Raw genomic sequence first — 14,910 nt, forward strand, 5'->3', positions numbered from 1 at the left:
GTACTGGCTGGATGGGGAGTAACCCATTCAGAATGACGTTCTCCGATTTGACTGATGAAGGCAGATTATTGAGTGTAGATCAATCCTCTTACCTGCCCCTCTCCCCCCGGCGCACCGGCTGCACCATCGCCCCATGCGTTTTGAGTGAGAATTAGGGAGAGTTCTTCTGACAGCACCCATCGATCTGGATCAATCGATCAATGGTGTTCATTGAGCGCTAAATGTTTGCAATGCGTTATACTAAGTGCCTGAGAGAATAGTACAATTCAACAGAGTTGATGGATCTGACGCCTGCCTACGAGGAGCTTGCAGTCTAGAGAGCTTGGGTGTAGCTAGAACCCGATACAATGTCCGAAGAAAATGATTGTGTGCCTGGGAGTGGTGCAGAACTGGGTGTGTGCTCTTGCAGGTGTGCTTTCCTGAACGCAAGGTTTGTCGTGGTGCTGTGTGAGCTTGGGAAAGACTCTTAACTTCTCTGTGCCTCAGTTATCTCAACTGTAAAAGGAGGATTAAGACTGCGAGCCCCATGTGTCCCTAGAGAAGCAGCGTGGCGCAGTGGAAAGAGCACGGGCTTTGGAGTCAGGGCTCATGAGTTCGAATCCCAGCTCTGCCACTTGTCAGCTGTGTGACTGTGGGCAAGTCACTTAACTTCTCTGTGCCTCAGTTCCCTCATCTGTAAAAATGGGGATTAAGACTGTGAGCCCCACGTGGGACAACCTGATTCCCCTGTGTCTACCCCAGCGCTTAGAACAGTGCTCTGCACATAGTAAGCGCTTAACAAATACCAACATTAATTAATTAATTAACCTGATTAGCTCACCAAGCCCCTGGCAAAGAGTAAGCGCTTAACAAATACCAAAAAAAAGAAAAGAAAAAATACAGAAGCCTCGGGATCTCAGAGAAATTACTGTATTCATTTTGGAAAGGGTTCCCAATTGCCATCCTTTCCTTCCGCGGGTAAGTGGGTGAGGTCTCTGTACATCAAGAAGACCGTAACCCTCTAAGTGGAAATCACAGCTCGCACAGCTCTTGTTACTTGGTGGCTATTAATCTTTTGTGTTCTGTGTCTATTTCAGATGCTTAGTTCCATAATATGGCAACATTAGGAGCTCAGGACATTTCAAAAACTCTAGAAGTTATTAGTGGAAGAGATAGACACAAAATAACAGATAAAAGAGAAAGGAAAATGGATATACAGTTGTGTCAGTCCTTAAATAGTAGATACATAACTCACTAAGTCCCTAAGTGCTGGGGTGGAATTGAACAACTGAGGTTCTAGCTGTTGCTGTCATTGCTTCTGTGAGACAATCCAGTTAGGCCTGATCCATGGTGAAGATGTGTTGTGGGCCCAACTGGGAATTGGTTTTCCCGCTTGCCAAATGCACGCCCAATTCCCTAAAGCTACCCTGTTATCAGATAGTCGGAAATATCCGGGTTGGATTTTTTTTTTCCAATGGAAGGAAACTTTGGACCCAACAATCTCAACCTTCTGCAAAGATGAGAGCCCCTCCACAGATAGATTGGAATCTCTCTGAGGGCAGAGATGATATCTATCTGCTCTAGAGTACTCTCCCAAGCTCTTAATACACTGCTCTGAACTCAATAAGCATGCAATAAGTACCACTGATTGATTGATTGATAGGCCAGTGGACAAATTTTAACTGGAGCTGGCAAGTAACTCTCCGAGCTATTAGAGTCTATTTGTTTAAACACGACACCATCGAGAAGAATTGGCATAGGTGTGTTTATTTCAAAGCAAAAAGACTGTATTTGTTGAAATGAAGCCTCTGGGGTAGAAACATTTCTAAGAGGGAATGGAGGATATAGCTCATTAAAATCCCATTCTTCATTTGTGAGTCAGGCAGGATATTAGATTCCTCCAATGGCCATCTGCCAGCCATTTTGTATATAGTCTACAAACATATTTCCAACCATATAAGGGCTTAGAAGATAAAGACAGGCCATATTGTATTTATATTTCTAAATACTGAATGTATTAAAATCACAAATATTTATGTGCCATTAGAGTCTGAAGGAAAGGAAATTAAGAGCAGAAACTCATGAAAAACGCCTCCCATCCTCCATTTTTGAATCAAGGATGAAATTTCGTTAATAATTCATTGGGTGATGATGCTACCCATGGTAATGTTGTTTTAATATTTATTTTGGTCACATTGCCATCGATTTTTCTTGGTAACATTTGAAACAGAGAAAAGCCGTCTTGAAGTCAATTAGAGTTGACACAAACTACCATAAACAGCTACAGTGATAGGCTATTTTAGAATACGTATTTCCAGAGTGAGTAAATTGTGTATCGTACTCAACGAACCATCTTGGTCTATTGAGTAAATACGAATTTAGACAATTTCCGAGACGTTTAAACAATTTTAAAAATTTTATCATGCCTGCCTGGGCTACAGAGATGTTCCATTATTAAAACCCACAGAGATAGGCTGGGAGGAAGAAAAAGGCAAACAACTCACAGATAATTTTCTAATCAGAGCAGCACAGTCCTTTATTGTTTGGGGTTATATCTTCCTCGATAAATAAGTTAAAAATTGTTGTTCCTCAGTACGGGGCACCTTTAAACCTATTTCCATTCCAGAAAATCATCAGTTGACAAGTGAGAAATGCTGAAATCTACCCAAAGAAGCTTTTTCTTTGTGAAGTAAGTTCTAAATCTGAAAGCAATGGTGCTGAGTCGTTGGAAAACTCACAAGAAATATTTCCTCTCTGTTCAGTGAGCAGAGTTTGCATATCAATTCTCGTGTGCAGGCTCGACCGTGAAGAATTAATTTCTCCCAGACCTCAGAGAAACAGGAGTAAGGGAATTGTCATGGATTTTCTGGAGTGGCCCAGGCTAAAACACCATTACAGGTAAAACGGATCCTCTTTCTCTCTTTCTCTTTCTCCTTTTTCCCTTTTCTCTCCCTCCTCCACTCTGTATACCGTCAAACATGGCATTCAGGAGAATGAAATGCAATGAGCCAGAAACTTCTCACATTTTGCTGGCATCTGTGGAGCCTCGCCATATGAGAACCGTATGACTACTGGCAGATCGGCATGTCAGCTCAAGCGTGTAAAGCCCATCCTCACGGCGCTCTGGGTCTATCAGTTTATATCAGAAATATCGATACAGCCTTAAACTGCCCTCTTTTTCTCCGCAAGGATAGGGTTTTCTTTCCCAGTCCTGCTGCTCTCTCTCTTCGCTGTTTTAGCTTGGAGGAGAGGGGAGGGTTGAGGCCTGGCCGCCGATCACGAGTGTACCCTTTTGAGAGTTGAGGATGGAGGAAAGAACAGCGAGGTTTGATTCTGGTGGCCAAAAAAACCCGTCTTACATTTGGTTTCCTCTCATCAGCTTAGATTCAGAGCAGTTTCTAGCAACGAGGCAGGTGGAGTGACTCATACCAAACTTTGTCTAGTGAAAAACCTACCATTCTCATTGTGGCCAGGACCTCTTAAGACACAACCCAAGTAGCAGCAGAAACATCCTATCCAGACTTTTGCCTGATTCCTCCACAGGAAAAAACTGAGAGTCAATGGAATCATCAGTAGCTCCAGCCAGACAGAAGATGTTTTCGTTTGTTATGTGGTCAGGATGTCGGGGGAAGTGATGGGGGAAGGGGAGAGGAGGCAGGTGGAGGAAGGGAAGAGGAAGAAAGTGGAGGAAATGGGAGGGAATAGAAGAAGGGGAGAAAAGGAACACAACAAGCAAACTAGGAATTGGGTTTCGATACCGGTCTCTGCAGTATTGATATTATGTCCTCTGTGTGTAGTTCACCGTCCTGGGCGCTGAGTGAAAAACCACAACTATAGCTCTCGAGGAGTTTGAAATCACCATCCTTACTGGTGTGATGGTGATAAAAGAGATGGCAGCTCCTTTAAATCTCTCAGTCCCACCACCCGTTCCTGTTCGGGTCGATTTTTACTCTCAGCCCTGGCCAGAACAAACATACACAAACCCTGGTTTAAACAAATCAGAACAAAGAGAACAAATCACACAAGAACCCTGAGGTGGATGGGGGGGGTGGCGTGACTGAGCTGGTGGGGAGGATTCATCGGGGAAGGCTTCCTGGAGGAGCTCGTATTTTTGGTGGGCTTTGGAGGAAGGGAAGGATTAGGGAGATCTGGACTGTGTTCCTCTGCAATGAGTGGTAATTCTGCAGGTGGAGCATCAGATTACCGTATCAGCTCCTCTGCCGGAGAACAGAAAGATTGGCAATAACGTGACCTATTAATTACGGCTTCCTCATCGAGTCCAGTAGGATTCCCAAGTTTCCAGTGGTGAGGGATGGAGAGTGGAGAGTGGAGAAGCCCATGCCCATTCTACAGAGCAGAGAACTCACAGTGGGGTGGGGAGGGTGGTTATCACTGGATGGGACAAGACAAAAATCTCAAAATATGTCATGCAAGTAGACCCCGCAAGTAGAGCCCGGGGACATTGTTCCTGTTAAACACTGGAGAATATGTGTTTGCCCTGGGGCTGCCATTCTTAAAGTCATTAAATAAACAAACAAACGCCTGTTCTGATTGTTAAGTAGCTTTCATTCAGGTTCTGTCCAGTGTGGACCAGGAGTTACCTCCAGTGCAAGTGGTCGAGGACAAAGCTCTGTTTAGGGGTCGCTAGACAGAGCCCAGAATGTGTCACTGTAGTCCATAATGGGGGATATTTCCTCTGCCTCAACTCATCACCACCATTATAATAATGTTGGTATTTGTTAAATGCTTACTATGTGCAGAGCACTGTTCTAAGCGCTGGGGTAGATACAGGGTAATCAGATTGTCCCACGTGGGGCTCACATTTTTTAATCCCCATTTTACAGATGAGGGAACTGAGGCACAGAGAAGTGAAGTGACTTGCCCACAGTCACACAGCTGACAAGTGGCAGAGCCGGGATTCGAACCCATGACCTCTGACTCCCAAGCTCGGGCTCTTGCCACCGAGCCACGCTGCTTCTCTATTATTCACCATTATTAACAGCTCCATCTATAAAGCCCCTCTGATAGCCCTGACATCATTCCAGGTTCTTGGGGAACAAACAGAAAAAAATCCAAGGGTTGATCCTTGGCTTCAAGGGCAACTAAGCAAATGCAAATGCACTCTCAGGTTTACCAAACATGTTTTGGTGAGAATGTTAGCGACTTGGGAGAATGTTTGGCCACCAGGAGAAACCTCATGGGGACAGCCCACCGGGGCAACAGCAGAAACCTTCTTCATTAGGGGGGTGGTGTTGGGTGGGCGAGTGCTTCAGTGTCAGTTTTCCTGGGAGAGGGAGACCTGATGTAGACAGTAGTGCGTGCAGTAATTGTGAAAACAGATATAAATAACAATACCAAATGGATAAATAAATCAGTCACAGGTGAATAACAAATGAGTTTATGGGGGCGGCCGATCCACCACCATCATCCTCTCTCTCCAACCCACAGTGTTGGCATTATCTTTGACTTCTCTTTCTCTCTTTCAGCCTCCATATTCAGTCTATGACCACATCTTATCAATTCTTCCTCTAGTCCATCTCGAGTCCATTCCTCCCTCTCCATCCAAACTTCCACCACGCTCGTCCAAGCACTCGAGATGACATCCCCACTCAACTACTGCATCAGCCTCCTTGCCGACCTCCCTGCCTCCAGTTTCTCCCCTCTCCAGTGCCTACTCCACTCTACCACCCAGATCACTTTATTGAAACGTCATTTTACTCACTTCTCTTCAGTATTTGCCATTTCCTCTCCACATAAAGCGGAAAGCCCGAGCACTGGCTTTAAGTCACCCAATTAGCTCTACCCTCCCTTGTCTTCTCTTATGCTGTTGAGTCATCTCCGACCCATAGCCACTCCGTGGACACATCTCTCCCACAACGCCCCACCACCATCTGCAATCGTTCTGGTAGCGAACCCATCGAGTCTCCTCGATAAAGATACGGCAGTAGTTTACCACTCCCTTCTTCCGCACAGTCAGTTTGAGTCTCCACCCTCAGTTCTCTCCCATGCCGCGCTACCCAGAACAGGTGAGTTTTGACTTGTAGCAGATTGGCTTCGACTCGCTATCCACTGCCCAAGCTAGGGATGGAATGGGTAGGCCTCTGCTTGACTCTCCCTCCCGAAGCAGAGACTGTTAGGGGCCTGGAAACTCTCTAGGTGAAATCCTGAGAGGGGCTCCCTCATTATCCAGTAGGATAATTATCCATTATCCATTATCCAGTATAAGTATATCCCCCTTTCTCTCCTACTACTCTTCAGCTCGGACGCTTTGTTCCTCTCAACCCAACCTATTCCCGGTGCCTCTTTGTTATCTCTCTCACTGCTGACCTCTAAGCAGCGAGGTCTAATGGATAGAGTGGGGGAATGAGAGTCAGAAGGACCTGGGTTCCAATCCTGGCTCTACCACTTGTCTGCTATGTGACCTTAGAGAAGTCATTTAACTTCTCCATGCTTCAATTCTTTCATCTGTAAAATAAAGATTAATACTGTGAGCCCTGTGTGGACAGGGCCTATGTCCAGCCCAATTATCTTTCATCTACCCCAGTACTTAGAACAGTACCTGGCACTTAGTAAGCGCTTAACAAACACCACAATTATTATTATTATTGCTATTACCTGGAACTCACCCGACCCTATTTGTAACCAACAGGCCACTGCTTTTCCCATCTTCAAGATCTTTCTGAAATCATATCTCCTCCAGGAGTTCTTTCCTGATTAATCTCTACTTTCCCCAGTGTATTTCCTATTTTAACACTTCCGTGTCACCCAAGCATCTCTTGGGAACTCTCAAATCCTGCTTCTACAGCATTTTGCACGTATCTTTCCACTCTATTGCTTCCCCTCTCTGTAAATTATTTTAGTGTCGGTCTCTTATTTTAAATTCCCTGAGGAAAGGGATCATGTCTACTAACTCTCTTGGCCTCTTCCTAGTGCTTAGTACAATTCTCGGCATAACATAAGAGAAATCCCAACTCCAATTTGGACTCCAGTCCTCAATCCACATCAGTTCTGGACATCACCTAACAACATTCTTCCTTTTCAAAAATAGTTTTAGGAGTTAACAATTTGACAAATAACCAGTGTCCGCCCCCCCCACCCCAGCTCCCAACAGCTCCTTCCCTGTGGAGGAATGCTGAAGCTTCTTTGGAACCAAAATCTGTTTCTTGAAGTGGGGTCATCATGCATCCAAGGATCTAATTCCACACACCTGCAGATTGAAATAAGTGGGGGAATAGGGCATCAATTAAATGTCGGATTTAGATTTCAGCAGCAGGGCCCTTTTCATTAAAAATGACTTACTGTTAAGTGGACAAACCAAACTGTTTCTGCCTTTTGTTGCCATTCACAAGGTAGGGGCAGGAGGAGAAAGGTTTACATGGAGGCTGGGGAGTGGAGTCCAGTCTAAGCGACGCAGTTTGGAAAAATGCTCTTCTGCGGCGCGTGGATGAGTTTGAGGGAGGACAGGCTTCTGTGCAGCCATGATCTATGACTCTGTGAAAACACCCCCTTTGCATGCACATGGGCTGATGGCATGATCCACAGCTGGAGTTAATCCAGGTTTCTGGGTAATTAAATAGGAGCAGCCATTCTGCTGCATTATAGCGAAGCCCACAAAGGTGACACAGAGGGGAAACGGCAAATGTAAATTCCCCCCACCCTGTACCTCCATTTCTCTTGATAAGGGGATGGCTAGAATCCTGGTTTTAAGACTTCAAACTGCACTACTCGTGCAAAGAAGCCCAGACAAAGTGTAATCGTACCAGGCTATGGAGGGATTCCATGAAAATGAATCTGTGAAAGTCACATTTTCCACACTAACCCTAAGATGGGTAGGGTGTCTTCAACTTGCCCTGTGGCCGCCATGATAAGTTTCAGTGATGCCAATAGTGAACAGTTGGACATGAGGGTCCCAGACGGTAGAAGATGGAGACCAGATTGAATCATGGTCTCTTAATAAATGATTCCAACCTAGCTCTAGCCAATAGTCAGTTCATCTACCCCCTGTTCTGTTTCCAGTGGCGGCTTGAAGGAATTCCTCTGTTTAGGGAACTTCACAATTCTGTAGTTGAGTTATGGGGCTTAGAGTGGATCCTCTGTGGTTGTTCTAGGGACTACCCTTTGAAATAATTCTTGAAGGCAGATGATAGAAAGCCTACCCTAAGTGTCCTAACTTGAACATCCACTTTTTAAAAATAGTATTTGTTAAGCACATACGATGTAACAGGCACTGTACTCGGCAAAGGGGTAGATACAAGATAATCCGGCTGGACAGAGTCCCTGTCCCACACAGCGCTCACAATATTAATCCTCATTTTACAGATGAGGGAACTGAGGCACAGAGAGGTTAAATGATTTGTCCCAGGTCACACGGCAGGCAAATGGTGGGGCTGGGTTGAGAACCCAGGTCCTCTGACTCCAAGACCTGTGCTCTTTCCACTAGACCCTACTGTTGTCTAATATTTACCATCCAAAATGGTGGGCTGCAGGCCTCTCAAGCATGACTTCACCATTACACTTCCCGCCATTTGATCATGCAAGACATCGGATGCTAAGCTGTTCCTGGCCCCTCTGTCTATGAAGTGAGCTTGACTTCTCCCACTCTCCTCCTCTGCTGTTACTTAGACTGGTTAAAAATGATTCCTTCTATCAATGTTGTGGAGGAAACCTCTTTTTCAATCCACTGATAGTATTTACTGAGGGCCTACTGTATGCAGAACATGGTACAAAACACTTGGGAGAATACAATGGATTTATTAGCCATGATCCCTGCCTTCAAGGAGCTTACATCCTTTAACTGGGCAGGAGAAAGGTAAAGTGGCCTAGGGGAAAGAGCATAGGTTTGGGAGTTAGGAGATCCAAGTTCTAGTCCTGGTGGTTTTGGCCATGTCACTTAACCTTTCTAGGCCTCAGTTTCCTCATCTGTAAAATAAGGATGATACCTGTTATCTCTGCCTCTATGACTGTAAACTCTTCGATGTGGATCAGGGACTAAGTCCAGTCTACTTAATGCCTATCCCAGGGTTTAGCCCACAGTGAGTCCTTAATAAGTACCATCATTATTATTATCGAGCTTATAAAGTCACTTTTCTTAGAAGCGCTTCATCATCTTTCCAGACTCCAGTGAAGATTTGCTCTCCCATGGAGCCAGGAGACATTTGCCCCACAAGATGACACCATTCGTTATAAAAGAAATTCTGCATTGTACAGAACTTCCATTCTGCACATTCAGGGAAATAACTCATAGCCTTTTAAGACTCAGGGCCCTGGGTGTGAAAAGCAGTTTCACCTCAGTTTCACCTCAGCGACGTCTTTGCGGGGAAGGCCGCATCTCGTTCTGGGCTCCTGGAGACTCTAGCACCCTTCTTCAGGAAGTGCTAAATATTGAAGGTGCTGGGGATCGTGATGACTTAGGACTCAATTGTTTGATGTGTGCACACAGGGTGACACTCTTCTATGGTACTGACAAGCTGGTAGAAATGATGGAGGCCTGGGATTATAGTCTGAATTGCAGGGAAATGTAAAATGGCCTCGGGAGGTCAGGAGACCTGGGATCTAGTCCAGCTCCACCCATTGTTTGCTACATGACCTTGGCAAGGCATTTGATTCCTGTGGGCCTCAGTTTCTTTCTCGGTAAAATGGGTCTGAAATGTCTCTTAGAACATAAGGCCAATGTGGGACAGTGACTGAGTCCCCTCTGATTATTTTGTATCTATCCCAGTGTTCGGCACAAAATAACCGCTGAATAAAAAATTATTATAATCATTAAATCTATAGGGTACTTTTAAGTACCCAAACCCTGTGCTCTCCTCACGGGACTGCTTTTATTTACCAATACCTGTCAAGATATCTTCTCTGAAGAGAGAGAGATTACAAATGGAAGAGCTGGTCGTTTTGTTAGACACATTTATTTGGGGTTAAAAAAAAGGCGCTTGTGCTAATAACATTTCAGTCGCGCTTTGTATGACTGAGGCCTGTGTTTGATATACAGTCGAGGAAAAAAGGAGATGCACACACCCAAACTCCAGTATATTACATGAAAAAGAGGTAACTGCTATTCTTCCTGAACACATCATTTATCAGGATTTGAGCTGGTTGTTCAAGTAAATAGATGAACAAACATGAACTAAAGGGTAATGTTTATCAGCTGTCCTGTTTAACACTAAATAATCGAGCAGAAGATGGCTCTTAAAAATAAATCGGGCATTAATCACCACCCCCTTTGCCATTTTACACTAGGATTATATATAGCTCTCGGGAAACAATGCACACTTTGGGAGTACCAGCAGAGGTCACCTCACCAAACAGAGCACAGAGATTAAATAACATAACTTAGCTAGGCAGAGCTGGGCACTCTGTCATTTTAATAGCACACTAATTCCAAAAAAGTTTCACCACTTAGAGCCAGCATGCTTAATTACTCTCATTTATCTCCCTAATAAATGATGTCATCGGCCAGGCCCGCCGAAGAGCTACCATGGGCTAGCCAATACGCAAATCTCCCGGGCACCCCTAATCGTCGTGTCAGAGAAGCTGCGTGGAAGCAGCAGCCTTCGACGGATCGGGGAAATTCTTAGGGGACCGTGGGTGGGTCTCGGCCGCATCCGACGGAGCCCCGTCAGGAGAAATACGTTCAGATGTAGAAGGATTCGTCGCAAGGGATATGACAACTTACTTTCCAGTTGGGCCAAGAAAACTGGTCAGGAAACAAGCCAGGTGATGGAGTCGGAGAGGTGGGGGACAGGACTGAGAGAAGAGAAGTTAGAGATATGAAACGCCGTGTTCGAGTACTGACGCGATGATCCTTTAACCAACAGAATCGAGGGTTTGTTCCAAATCAGTTTGCTCTTCAATTCAATAGGTCCCCCCAGTTCTCCTGGGACCCGGGGGCAGTCCCGCATTAAGGAAGACTCCCCCTGCAGCATTCACCCATTCTGACTGTGTGTGTATGTGTTTGCGTGTGTGTTTTGTGGGGATGCACCCACACCATTTTTTCCGCCCCAAGGTGCACTGTGGCCAAACAGGCTCCCGTTGACAGATGAGCATTCTGATTCCCGAGCAACGTTCTAGTCAAAGTGTCTAGAGAAAACACTGTGGTGGAAGTGAGAGTTTTTGCTAATTCCTCCTGTGTGTAGGGCACGGCACCAGCAAAGGGGAGAGCAGAGTGAGTTAACAACAGCATCTCTGCCCTCAAGGAGCTTTCAGCCTGATGGAGCAAGACAGGCAGATCCAAACTGTATTCATTCCAGATTTCATGCATCTTCCCCGGGAAGACTGATTTAGCTCTTAAGCGTGCTTCTCTTTTCATTCTCCTTTCAAGGATTAGGAGGGCCAGGTACCTTTTCCACCAGGGAACAATGAGTGCTGAACTTGAACTGACTGGGGAAGCATCTCTGTTGGGTTTGGGATTAGCCTGGGAGCTGGTGTTTCTGGAACCTGCCCATTTTTCTTTTTTGTTTGTATTTGTTATATACTTACTATGGGCCAGACACTTTACTAAGCACTGGAGTAGGTACAAACTGAATAGATTGGACAGAGTCCATGTCCCACAGTCCTAATCCCCATTTTACAGATGAGGTAACTCCGCCACAGAGAAGTGATATGACTTACCCAAGGTCGCAGAGCAGGCAAGTGGTGGAGTCCAGATTAGAACCCAGGTACTTCTGACTCCCAGGTCTGTGCTCTATCCACTACACTATGCTTCAGGTTCGGTCCCTGCAATCCAACCGTATGTGTCTTGAGAAGGGCTCACATTGGTTGTGTGCGGTGGGAGCATATCTATTAAGCTTCGTAACAAGGACTTTGCCTACGTCCTCACTGATAGTAGTAGTTAGTAGTAATTGCACTTACTGAGAGCCTACTGAATGTAATGCACGGTACTAAGGGTTTGGGACGTACAGCAGAAGGCCCACAAGGAGCTTACATTCTTCATTCATTCATTCAATCGCATTTATTGAGTGCTTACTGTGTCCAGAGCACTGTACTAAAGACTTGGGAGAGTACAATGCAACAATAAGCAGACACATTTCATGCCCGCAACGAGCTTACAGTCTAGAGAGGGGGAGACAGACATCAATATAAATAAATAAATTTTACAGATTTGTACATAAGTGCTGTGGGACAGAGAGGGGGAAAGAAACAAGGGAGGAAGTCAGGGACAGAAGGGAGTGGGAGAAGAAGAAAGGAGGGGCTTAGTCAAGGAAGCCCTCTCAGAGGAGATGTTCCTCAATACGGCTTTGAAGCGGGGGAGAGTCATTGTCTATCCAGACCTGAGGCAGGATGTGAGCGAGAGGTCCAGAGCGAGACAGAAAAGATGGAGATACAGTGAGAAGCTTAGCACCAGAAGAGTGAGTTGTGCGGGCTGGGTTGTAGAAGGAGAGTAGTGAGGTGAGGTAGGTGGGGGCAAGGTGGTGGAGTGCTTTAAAGCCAATGACATTCGAATGAAAGTCCCCCTTATAGCCTCATTTTCCAATGGAGCACCACTTTCTCCATGTACAATTTGTCTCTTTCCACTGTCTCAGATGAATGTCATGAGCATTGATTGGCCCACTGATAGAATCCCTCCTTAGCCCTGTGGCTAATCCTCACCCATTTATGTTTCTCTCTCTGGCCCCTTTCTGTCTCAGCAATCAGTAGAATGAACTGAGCCTTTGCTAGCAACAAAACAAACATTTCCTGCCCACAAGAAGCTTGCAATCTAATCATGTGTCGTTGCAATCAGCTTGTGTATTTAACTCCTTTCCAAGACTAGAGTTATCATGTCCCAGCTCTGTCCCTGTCAGCAGGGAATGACCCAGTCATTTGGGACTTGTTAAAGGGCCCACTGAGTGGGATCTAAGTGTAAAATATTCCCACCCATCCCATGGGAATCTACATTTACTACTTTTCAGAGAAAGCTAAGCTGGACTCAGAAAAAGAAAAAGATGTGAGACCAGGAATCAAAGGAAGCGATAAAGATAATTTACTCAGACTAAAAAGCAAACACAAAATTCTAAAAGTCTGATTTTTGTAACTGGCGAGGCTTCATAACAGCTATTCGCTTCTAATCATCCTCAAATAATAAATGAATAGAACAGTCAATGCTGTTGGAATAATTTACTATTCATCAAGAATAATAAATGAGGGGATGAGGCAGTTACTCACCCTGCTCTAAAAATAGCAAAGAGACGGGGAAGGAGGAGAGCTATTACTATCACCCACTACTGCCGAAGTCTTACGGACCCAGGAAGTAAGATTGGTGCCGCCCAAACAGGAAAAGGAATAGAGAGCTTCAGGGGGTGCCAGTTCTGGCTGGGGACCAAAGCTAATTGAAACAAAAAACAAGTCCTGCTGCTTTATGTGGGCTGCCTCCTCTCTATGCTATTATATTTATTAAATACATAACAATAATAGTAATAATAGCGATATTAATAATAACGGTAGTATTCGGTAAGCACTCAGTATGTCTCGAACACTGTTCTAAGCCCTGGAGTAAATACAAGATAATCAGATGGGGATTCACAATAGAAGTAGTCAATCTCCTTTTTATAGTTGAGGAAACTGAGGCAAGTAAGTTGAATGACTTGTCCAAGGTTTCAGGGCAGCTCAGTGGAGGAGCCAGGATTAAAACGCAGGTCCTCTGACTCCTAGGGCTGTGAACTTTCCACTCCACTTCTCCAACACAAATATGTACCCACATATAAATGATCTGAAGTAAAGTTTACTCGAAGCTGAAGAGGAGTAGTTTAACCTGCTGGGTTTAGCACATTAACCAATAGGTCCCGCTGTGAACTTTCCACTCCGCTTCTCCAACACAAATATGTACCCACATATAAATGATCTGAAGTAAAGTTTACTCGAAGCTGAAGAGGAGTAGTTTAACCTGCTGGGTTTAGCACATTAACCAATAGGTCCCGCTGTGAACTTTCCACTCCGCTTCTCCAACACAAATATGTACCCACATATAAATGATCTGAAGTAAAGTTTACTCGAAGCTGAAGAGGAGTAGTTTAACCTGCTGGGTTTAGCACATTAACCAATAGGTCCCCGGTAAGTATTCTGAAAGTGGAGAAACAGATTAAGGACGCTACCTTTCAGCATTTTTAATAGTATTTGTTAAGTGGTTACTATGTGCCAGGCTTGGTACTAAGTGCTGGGGAAAATACAAGCTAATCAAGTTGGACTCAATCATTGTCCTACGGGGCGTAATCCCTATTTTACAGATAAATGAGATAAAGGGAAGTTAAGTAACCAGGCCAAGGTGAGACAGGAGAAGGAGCCAGAATTAGAACATAGGTCCTTCAGCCTTCCACGTCTGTGCTCTATCCAGTATGCCAAGCTGCTTCTCATTTTGATTTTAGCAGTTCCTTACATAGCTGGTAATGAAACTGCTTTTCTGTGCTTTCCCCTTGGCGTCCTGGGAATGCTCAACTCCCTCTGAAGTGCTGGAGGTATTGACTTAAGCATTTATCAAAGAGACTTAATGCAACATTTCTGGGAGCAGTTCTTTAATTGTGCAGAAAGATGGCTGAAAGTCTCCCGTTTACATTTAGGTCACTGACTCTCAGAGAGAAGTCCCACACTTCAGAAACGTCACAAATTCGGGCTTTTCTGCCAAGTTTTCGGGGAGGTTATTCCAGACCCCGTGAATAACCCTCAGACCCTGCGAAACAAAGGAGTCCTTCTGACTCAGAGGTGCTTTCGACTCCCAGTCTGTGCTCTATCCACTAAGCCGTGAGATTTTAACGGTGTCGTGAAGGTAGAAGTGACAGATTTGGTGACAGATTGAATAAGTGGGTTGAATGAGAGAAACGAGTTGAAGGTAATGCCAGGGTCACGGACTTGTGAGACAGGGAGGGTGGTGGTGCTATCGAGAAAGTTGTGGAAAAGTCACAGAGAGGACAAAGTTTCGGTGGGAAGATGAAGAGTTCTGTTTTGGACATGTGAAATTTGAAG

This window comes from Ornithorhynchus anatinus, chromosome 7, assembly GCF_004115215.2.
Source record: "Ornithorhynchus anatinus isolate Pmale09 chromosome 7, mOrnAna1.pri.v4, whole genome shotgun sequence".
Classification (NCBI taxonomy): Eukaryota; Metazoa; Chordata; class Mammalia; order Monotremata; family Ornithorhynchidae; genus Ornithorhynchus; species Ornithorhynchus anatinus.